Genomic DNA, 10,577 nt, shown 5'->3' on the forward strand with positions numbered 1-10,577 from the left:
AAGGGAACCTCTATGCGGGATTCTATTCTGATTTACCAGCCCCCTTCATCTGGCTCACTATATTTGTGACCATGCCTTGATCCTAAGAAGTTGTGGACATAGCATGGCTCTCTCAAATAACAAAGATTTATCAAGACATGTCCAGATCCTAAGTCGAGGAATATTCACACATTACTGTGCTTGTTACCATTTCTACATGCTCCTGATTACCAGACATATATGCACCCTATATTGGACCTATAATTTGAGGTTACGCGCCCTCAATTTGGACCTTTCTTACGTTGTTGGCAATTAGTGGCCGGGCCTTCTAATAATCATAACCAGTTTTATACTGTGTTGCTAAGGAGCCCTCCCACCTCGCAGCTTGCATTCATATTTTATTTAAAGAAATTTGGATTGGATCTATGACCACTTAATGACTGTGATCTCCTGCGCCCTGACGAAGGACTTGTTGGACCTCGGTCCTTTCCGAAACGCGCGTCGGCGCTCAGTTTGTCAATTTATGGAAATGAAGGATTCCCTTTGTTATTTGTAGTTTCATATGTGTTATTCTAATGTTAATGTACATTTTTTGTAACTTTGTGATGTATTTTGTCTTTCTTTCTCTTTCTTTCAACTTTCTTGCTATTTTGTATTGTTGACTATACTTGTTGTTTACATATGTTCTGTGAGGTGTAATCTTGTGTATTACCTACTAGGGCTATTTGAAGGATTGGCTCGCTCACTATTTTTAGTGTCTTTGATTATTGTTTGAACTGAATATATTTTTGCATATTTCTATTTTTCTATATTTGTGTCATTAAATAAACCAAAAATGAAGATATTTTCTATGGCTATGTGAGGTTCGTCTATGATCTTTTGGATGTATCACCAATAAAAAATTAATAGGGGGAGTCTCTGTTGTTCTACATTGGTTATTTCCCCTGCCCTTCTGCCCCTTGTATTCTACTCCCAGGGGCCCTCTTATGTTTAGGTGACAAAGCCAGGTTAACTAAGAGGCCGCATGCTTGGATGATTATTGGTGGTTATACAATGTTAAAACTGCAATAATAGTTTGGTGAAACCTAGGGCCATATTATCAAGGAACGGCGATAACATTATCGCCGCTTTAGCGACAAGAAACTGCCGCTAAAGCGGCAATAAGGGGCTTGATAATATGCCCTTGTGAATTCCCATAGAAAGCCCAGGTTCTGATGTGAACCTGGGCTTCTATGGGAATTCACAAGGGCATATTATCAAGCCCATTATCTCCGCTTTAGCAGCAGTTTCCTGCCGCTTAAGCGGCGATAATGTTATCGCCATTCCTTGATAATATGGCCCCTATTCTCTTTATATAAAATTAAAGTACAAGATACAGATTCAGCTGTGGGGAAAGACAAAGGGCCATATTATAAAGAATGGCGCAAACATTATCACCGCTTTAGCGGCCGGAAACTGCAGCTAAAGCGGCGATAAGGAGCTTGATAATATGCCCTAGAGAATTCCAAAAGAAGCCCAGGTTTGATTTTCTTGCTCTGACAGGTGTTCCTGCAAAACCACAGAGTTCTGGGTCACAGGTCCTTGGCTCATATGTAGAGCGATGTTTAATCAAATAGCTTATTTACAAACAAAAAAGCCATTTTAGGAGATAAAAAGGGTAAAAATCAGACGGTCGACGGAATGACTGACCAGCGAGCCTAATTACTTCAGCGGTGTTCAGCAATATCGTAGGTCTAGCCACAGAACGGTTACCCCGAAGTGTTCCACATCACAGGAGGCTAATCAGATGGATCCCTCTTGGTCATGCGCCTTGCTTGGCTTGGACACACGGAAGAAGGTTGAGACTGAACCCTCACATGAAAACATGTGCTGAGCTCCCCGTGTCCTTTGAAAGGAGGTCTCACTCTTTTATTCATCTGAGTTGTTCTACGGCTCGAGGATGGCATGATGACGTCCCCAGAGCCAGCTCCGCTAACTAATCTCAACACTGCTCTCAAGCTGTTACCCAGCATGAAAGCAGCACTGAGATTGGTTGGAGTGGGCTGGATCACCGCTCATTCTGGCACTAGGGGCCTGTGCTGTCTATCCGCCAGGCTGTATAACAGCTCTGGCTGGAGAAGTTTAAACTGCGTATGTCAGGCTGGCCGTCGCAAGACAGCTGGCCAAAGCGACATGTGCAGTTTAAAATGGTAGAGTCACCAGGCACCACTCGTCCCTGCGCCCAGTCTCCACTGCAGCAACGGCCCCGCCCTGGAATGCCCTAACACTCAGCTCCGGCGGCAGGCGGAGTGGAAAATAAAATGGTAATAAAAGTAATTTTATTATCATTTTATATTTCACGTTTGCTGTTCCCACATTAGGAGTGGGCGACGCTCCTCTGACCAAATGGAGCAGCCGCTGCTGGTCTCTCATGCCTCTTCATCCACCACACTGCTAATTGCTGCATCTCATAACATGATAACTGCACCTCAGTGGTGATCAGGTGTGACATGAAAACGCTTCCCACAGCATCGAAAACAAAGACACCCTTGCAACCACACACCCTACTTGGCGTAACATGCTGCTGATGTAGGCAAGTGCTTCAGTTCCCCAGGGGCAGTAAGCGCAGCTATATACATTTTGCAAAATAATACAACCCAGGCAAGAATGCAAGAATGAAAGGTGCCTTGGATCGACCCTTATACTTGTCAATACTGTAGTGTCTTTAAGATTATGAGCACTTGGACCCTAGCGGGTCTGGAAGGACTTTAAGCAGGATTACGTAAGCTGCTGGGAGGTGTAAAGGTCTGGTTAATAAAGACATGGTGCAATGCTAACAGTTGTTTGATCGTATGCTGAAGAATAAAGACGTCTGTTACAGAGCTTCGTGCGGTCTATTTACTAAGGGGCATATTTACAGGAGCCCTTGCAGCTGTTGCGTCATTTTCTTTTGACGCACTGGTGGCTCTTTCTTTGCTCCATATTTACTAGGTGACGCATCTAGGCAGATGCCTCACTTTTCAACAGCCTGCATCGGTTTATACCGTCATTGGAATGGCTGTGTTGCGTTAGAATTAATATATGCAAAGTTGGCGTTCTCATCTAAAATCCCCCATAAAACTGACTCAGCTGTATTCATAATTTATTGAAAAAGCGACGTATCATCGGGAAGTGGTCCGCTGCACTTGCAATGTAACGCATTGGCTGTGGCATAGGAATCTGACCAGCTGAAGTCAATGTAATCAGAAAGGAAATCATGTCTCCTCAAACGGAAAGTGCACACATAAGGTGAGTAACACAATACATGTCACATTACACAGCAATAATGACTTGAATCCACACACATAGTAGTCTCACACAATATGTCACATATGCGTAGGTATAGCGGTACACAGAAGTACACAATGCCCACTTGTATGCGAGACATACAGGATCAATGTAACAGAGACCAAAGTGAGTTTTTGACCTGGTCCCCATACAGTAAGCTATTTGTGTCAGTCAAAACTGTCTTATGTCCAACTACAGAAATGCACCACTTTTGGGCCTGATGCTTTGTGGCATCCTTCCCACAGATCCGTCAGTATTTCTGATGCATTCATAGGTCCTTGTGCCATGGAGCCCCGTACTGAAAATACGGCGTGCCCATGGCGTCGCAAGGAGTTTTTCCGCAGACACAAGTAATTTTGACGCATTGATGCGTTTCTGCAGTGATGCAGCATCTCTTGTAAATAAGGGCATAAGATTTTACACTGTGCTTGTGTCACACAAGTGAAACAAAATGATGCTAAATCTTTTTTTTCACCTACTTACTTTCCAGGGTAAAACCTGTTTTACACCGGAAAATCACTTGAAAGTAACGCAAAGCAGCGCTTAGTGCTGCTTTGCATTAGTTAGCGCCAAAGGGGCAAACCATAGGTGGTGCATGGCAATCCCATGCAACCACCCAAGATTTCTCACACTAAGCCCTATGTACTTAAAAAAGTAGACAAGGTTTGGCATCAGAAAATAGCGTCCATTTCAGAGAGGCGCTATAAAGGAGAAATGCTTTTATTTCTCCTTTCTTTTCTGACATTGCATGAGTGCTGCCCTGTACAGCACACATACAAAGTGGGAAAAGACTTAAAGTTAGGGACATATTTACAACAAACTACCGCAACGCGGCACCACATGCCAGCTTGCTATGCCGCTCCATAATGAAAGTGCAGAGATGCGTGGTATTTACAACAGAACAACGTATCCTGGTGCTTTTTTTGCGCTGGTGCATAATTGGTTGTCTAAGTTCAATGCAGGCATGCTTGCACCATGATGCAAGAGTGTCTGCATTGTAAGAATGATTGTTTTATTGGAGAAGGGGCGCCTTCCTGCACAAAAACAATCAATGGAGGCGTTTTCCTCTTCCTATGTGTGCTTCATCTATGTGTGCTGCAGCACACATAGAAAGAGGAAAAAACAAGGAGAAATAAAGATATTTCTCCTCATGGGATTTGACGCATTCCCAAGTCCTTGTAAATCTGGGAATGCGTCAAAATCTATTGGTGTTGCGTGGGAACACCCACTGCAACGCCCACGAAACGCCTCTTTGACCCAGAGTAAGGCAATGCAGCCACTGGCGCTGCAGCCTTACACCATATCTACGAGGCCAGGGAACGCCACATAAAGTGGCTTTGTGTGGCCTTGTAAATATGGGTCTGCACTCTGCGGCGCCGCTGCATCAAAACGGCGCAGGCTCCTTGTAGATATGCCCCTTAGTCTAAGCATAGTTTTTAGGTCTCGCCTGGCGAACGCAGCGCGAAGCGCTGCTGTCGCCAGCGAGATCTATTGTTGCTGACTCGCGCTGGAAGTGGGACAGGAGATGGGCACGCGCAGGCTTTGGGGATTTGAGTTGGTGTACGCGCACGTACAGCCACGCGGTGTGCACATCTCCTGTCCTCTTCCGTCCTGAGCAGCCTCATGCAATTTCATGTTTTTTTTAAATGCGCACACGCGCTCCAAGCACTTACCGGCTCTTGTTGGGACTCTGCGCTGCTCCTCTGCTGTTCCTGCCGGTCACTGCAGCAACACGAGGGGCTCCGTTTTGCTCACAGGAGCCCCGAGCCGCAGAACACGCGAAAGTTACAGGTACCGCGCATGCGCGGGCAGCCCCCTCCCTCGCAGGTCTCCTCCCTGGCCCGGATATGGAGCTGCTTTCTCTTTTGCTTGTTTTAACAAGCGGTGTAAAACAATGAATTTGGGAATCTGTCTTTCCACTGTGGTTGCTCAAAGGAAGCCTATTTAGAACCTTGGTCGCGCAACAGAAACTCATTCTAGCAGGGACTCTCTGTTTGCATATGTACAGATCTGTGCTTGTTCATGTCGAGCACGGGGACGTCCAACTTGTCGCCATTACTTCATGTCGAAATGGCCACCGGGGAGAGGTCACATTGGCAAAGCCGGGGTGAGAGGCTGGCGGCAGAAAAACAAACTCAGCAGGGCATAGCGTGTCCTTTATTTTTCAAACCGCACACCAAATTTATATTTTATGATCCAGAGTTGCAGGTGCTCCGCGGGAGTTCGTAGCTTTCGTCGCGTTGAGGCACTGTGTTCCCAGCTGCAAAGGAGGAATAAAAGAGGGCGGACATGTCAGATGTGCCGTGTTTATGGGAGACACACACTCACAGACACGTGGAAGCTCTGGTGTGGGTACCTGGGGTATACCTGCACACAACCGCCGTTGGTGGGGGACTGACAGCTTTTCTAACCATGGAGTGACACTTTATATCTCAGCCAGGTGCTTTACGTGTGCTTTCGATGACGACAGTGGCACGTTTCATATAGAAGTGTTCTCTTCCTAGCTCCACTGGGCACCCCTCCAGCTGAGAATCTGTTTACCGAGATCACATAACATGATAATAACAGGCTGTCTACCCTTCCGAAGCTTGATAAATAAAGTGCAAACAATTTGGTTATTGTTTCAGAGCACGAGGCGCTGTAAGAATTGAGGCCAGCCAGCAGTAGGGTAGTTATGAAGTGATCAAACTGGCATGCGAGGCTCATTTGAAATCTGCTCAAATCTACAAAATTAACTTTTTGGAGGGTCCCGTCGGATATAGCTGTGCAGGTGTAGCAGCCTGTTAGCAGCAGGGCATTGCTCTCTAACGAGTTTACACGTGTTGTATTCAGTTTTGTGATTGTGGTTGCTCTTGGTTAAATTATTGTTCCTCCGCCGTCTGCACACAGTGTAGCTCTCACATCGTGTTTGTCTGTTTGTTTTCGGCTGAACACGCTTCTCATGTTGTCCACCGCAAAGATTGAATTTCCCCTCCAGATCTGTGCAGTGTGCCAGCTTGGTTCCCACTCCCTCCTCTTTGCTGACATAAAGCAAGGGAGGGGTCAGACAACTAAAGTACCCCCAACTTTCAACAATATCCCAAAATGACAGCCAGCAAAAACGCACCTGTCCACCCTTCTTCATCCGTGCATGCCTCCACACGTCCACGTAGCCAGGGTCGTACTCACCATTCCTGCCCCCCCTCCCCATTGCTCTTTTCCACTGCCATTCTCCCTTTGGCTCCCTCGCCCCACAGCTCCAGTGCGGCCCTGTGTGCAGTTTTCAACCACATGAAGTGGAGAGGGGGGCCGAAGCCTCCTCAAAGATCGGCTCGTTTTTGGCTCGAGTTTCCAAGTAGATGCCGAGCCAGGGCCCAGGTATCTGACTGGAGCCTTCATATAGTCGCCGACGTTAGCAGCACCTCAAAATGTTTCATTGCAGAAATGGAGGCAGCTGTCGCGTGTTTTTCGTGGCCCGCGGGGCCTTCACTATTCCAGTAACGTGGTTTTGAGCGCTGGGCCCTTCTCACTAAGTGTTTACAGCTCCAATGCGGATGTATAAGTACCCCTTATGAGGGAATCATAGCTGCAACTCCCCCCCCCCCCCAATAGACAGGGCACATCACAAGCACTCATTTAAGGGCCCTCAGTCATTTAGAGGGGCCTCATTCATCTTTAAGGTCAAATGTCTGTGCAGTGTGGGAGACTCATTCTGCTGGGACGCCAATCATTTTACGTTACCTTGCTGGTAGCGTGCCTCTGCTTCCCAGTTTTGGCAACCGAGACATGCACTCAATCCTTGATTGTAAATGACAATGCTTTTTATTTATGTGTTTTGAAAACCTGCAAGAGGTGCGCAAACACGCACTTTGTACTTGTAGTCCTTGCTTACGAGAAGCAAAGCTGTCAGTAAAACAGGCGCAGCTACTGCCAGCCTTGCTTCTTGTAAGCAAGGACTATATGTACAAAGTGCTTGTTAATGCACATTTTGCAGGTTTTCAAAAAAACATAAATAACAAGCATTGGCATAGCCAATAGGTCTCGCCTTTGGGACCTTATAAGTGTTTAGCCATCGGTTGATGTTGTTGCACCAAGGATATTGTGCTGCATAACTAAAAGCTTACAAGGTCCCAAAAGCGAGACCTATTGACTATGCCAATGCTCTCTGCCTTCCCAACACACTTTTTTTTTTTACTTTAATAAGCGCGGCGCTGTCTTCACGGACGCCGCGCTATGCAATGCAATAGGTGTTGCTTTTGGTATAGTAAATAACAATGCCTTTTAATTTTTTTAAAGGCATTGCCATTTACAATGTCAATATCTCAAAATAATGTCATTGCGAGACCTATTGCATTGCAAATGCTTGTTGGTTCTGGAAGAGTATCCATCCAGTACAAACCTATGTTAGACCCACAGAGACACCCTTGCGCTATGGTGCAAAGGTGTGTCCGTAGCGTACGACCGCACATTTCTGCGCTGGCGTTAGGGAGAGCTGGCGCGGCCCATGCAGGTAAAAGTGGTGGGGCAGGGTGGGTCGACATACGATGACAAGGGAAACGCTAAAAAAAAAGAAAACCACGGTTTTCTTTTTTTTATTTAAGTTTCCCTCGTCGTATCACCCACACCCGCCTCACCGCTCTTACCTGCACGGGCCGTGCCTGAGGGAGAGGAGATGAGAGTGCCATATTTCTGTAAATATAGCGCTCTTTTGCTCTCTCCTTCTCAAGCAGCGCAGCACTCGCAGCTGCTGCACTGCGCTGCGTGACAAACTAATAAATCTGGCCCCGAGTGTGGCGTGTTCATTATCCTGCTCCCAGGCTGGGGAGGATGCTACAAATACAATTGGTTACTAGTACATCTGTCTCATGAATGTCTCTAAGTGGCGTTATATTCTGACCGACGGTGAATAATGCGGCCCTTTAATTTCGAAATATTTTTTTCCTATATGTTTGCAGTTTTACAAAGCGCGATGGTGGCCCGAGAGCACTCAAGCGCTTTACAAGACAACCAGTCACCTTCCAGGCACGAGGAAGAGTGATTTCTTAGAATCCCCTGCGGTTGGACGGAAGCCGTGATCCGAGTCTCGTCACCAGTTCCAGAATGTGCATCTTTTGCTGCGGTTCTGTGGATGGGCCCCATTCAATGACCCTAAACAAAGCTGTGGGAAGGGGATGGACTGATCCGGCGGTGACTGGGCCGGTCAGGCCCCTCAGACCCCCTGCTGCAGGAGCTTGTGCTGCGTGAGAGGCGAAGGGACGATTTCCCAGCCAGATCTGCCGACTTTGGCACAAGAGGAGCAGGTTCGAGTCCCGGCTGCGTCTCAACAGCCTGTTACTCCTAGCAAATCACGTAATGACCCGGCAGGTAAATTAAATATATATTTAAAACTGCCCATGTATAGTGGAGGCAGACTAATGCTCGTGTAAAGCGTTGTAATGCCTAGAGCAAAACTGGCGCTACGAGAGCAACAAATGTAAACCCCTGTTACACTCCCGAGAGTCACGTGTGACTGCAAGCCTTGTCACGAGGGCTCCTGTCGGTTATTTGCATACCCACAATTCCCAGTCACTTGTAATCCTTCCTTATTTAGTTCAATTTAATTTCCTACTTAATCATATTAGAACGTCAATGATAATTGTATTCACTGAGACGTTCCAAGTCTCTATTTAGTTCTCTGTCCCACACTCACAGTCCAAGGGGGTGTGTTCCAACCGGTCTCTGCCACAACGTCATTCCGGCATACTCTGGTTTCTCTTCAAACCGAATAAATCTTTCGCCTTTTACTAAAGATTTCCGTGGAGAGGAACATTAAAGAGTTTCACTCAATTTTTGAAAGTTCTATCTGTGATAGAACTATCTTACGAAGGTTAAAATAGATTATAATAGGTACTCTTTGAGTATTATAGATGACAAATATTAGTTTAACTTGGGTGCTTGTGAACATTTTACCATAGGCGCCATAACCCGCGCCGCGCCAAAGTGGGGAAAAACCGACCGGGCCATCATGGTGGCGACAAACTCCCCCCCCCCCCCCCCCCCCCCCGCCGCGTCCAATGGTGCGTTACCCGGGCGGCGGAAAACGCGGGGGGGGGGGGGGGGGGGATATAAGTAGCTCCTAACATTGTGGAGCGGCGCACAGCGGCGCACCGGGGAGAATTTTCGGAACGGGACGGGGCGAAGCGCTGCCCGGAGTCGCAGAGGTCGAGCGACTGTTGCAGTTTGGCAATTTGTGGCTGAGAGTGCAGCCCCTACCGTGCTGGTGTCGTGGGATCCGGCAGAAGAGTCTGGTCCAAGGGTGCGCCTGCTGATTCCCCCATTGCGGCCGGAGCCGGAATCACCTTTGTCTGGGCCGGTGTTCCCGCTCACTATTGTTGGCGCCCGCACCCCAGCCGTCACCGCGACTGGAGCCGACCCGTGCGGGTGTCGGGAGAAGCTGTGCAGTGCCTGTTGCCGACGGAGTCGGGCCGATGGTGACGCCGGCTCATTCGAAGGGTGCGCCTGCTGATTCCCCCATCGCGGCCGGAGCCGCAATCACCTTTGTCTGGGCCGGTGTTCCCGCTCACTGTTGTTGGCGCCCCAGCCGTAACCGCGACCGGAGCCGACCCGTGTGTGTGTCGGGAGAAGCTGTGCAGTGCCTGTTGCCGACGGAGTCGGGCCGAGGGTGACGCCGGCTCATTCCCCCACCGCGGCCGGAGCCGCTATCACCCCTGAGGGCAGGAGCGCTCTCCTCCACAGCGCCGAGAAAGCAGCCGGATGGCTCGAGACGGAGCCCTCGCCCGTTGCCGATAAGGGGTGTGGCTCGGTTGTTTCGCGCCTGAAAGGACAGCGCTAACTGAGGGCATATTTCCTCCGTGCCGCACGCTCCACAGACGGCCACCGCGATCGGAGCGGATACAACGCGACCGAGTGCCATGGCAGATAGGCAGTGGCGCTATTCTGCCTCTGATCTCCTCCTCGCGTCAGAGAGCGACGAGCAGGCGACTTCCCCCCGCACACGCCCCGGGAGGCGCCCGCGAGTTACAGCGGCCAGTAGTGGTGGGAGACTGCTGTCACACCCATATTGGTGACTCGGAACTCGGAAAAAGGTGCCGAAAATTACAGAGGCACCGCGGCCTGAGACTCGCTGACAGAGACCAGTCTTTTAAAAAAACAAAAAAAAACAAAGAGAGGAACAGCTTCAGTTGGTGCATCGGAGGGCGGCAGCACCCTGCCACCAGCAATGGCAGAAGGGCAACCTGAGGAGCTCACAGAGCTCCTAAAGCGCATCCGGGAGGCATCGGCGGTGCATGGCAGTGAGTGGCTGCAGCCACATT

At 48.7% G+C, this 10,577-nt stretch overlaps 1 non-coding gene across 1 annotated transcript; it reads left to right on the forward strand.

The window, feature by feature from the left end:
* Positions 1-9,003: 9,003 nt before the first annotated feature.
* Positions 9,004-9,119, forward strand: LOC146835203 (U5 spliceosomal RNA). Its single transcript, XR_014960909.1, has one exon. It is a non-coding gene; the product is annotated as a U5 spliceosomal RNA (small nuclear RNA).
* Positions 9,120-10,577: the final 1,458 nt, after the last annotated feature.

Source organism: Triturus cristatus, chromosome 4_2 (genome assembly GCF_964204655.1).
Source record: "Triturus cristatus chromosome 4_2, aTriCri1.1, whole genome shotgun sequence".
NCBI lineage: Eukaryota > Metazoa > Chordata > Amphibia > Caudata > Salamandridae > Triturus > Triturus cristatus.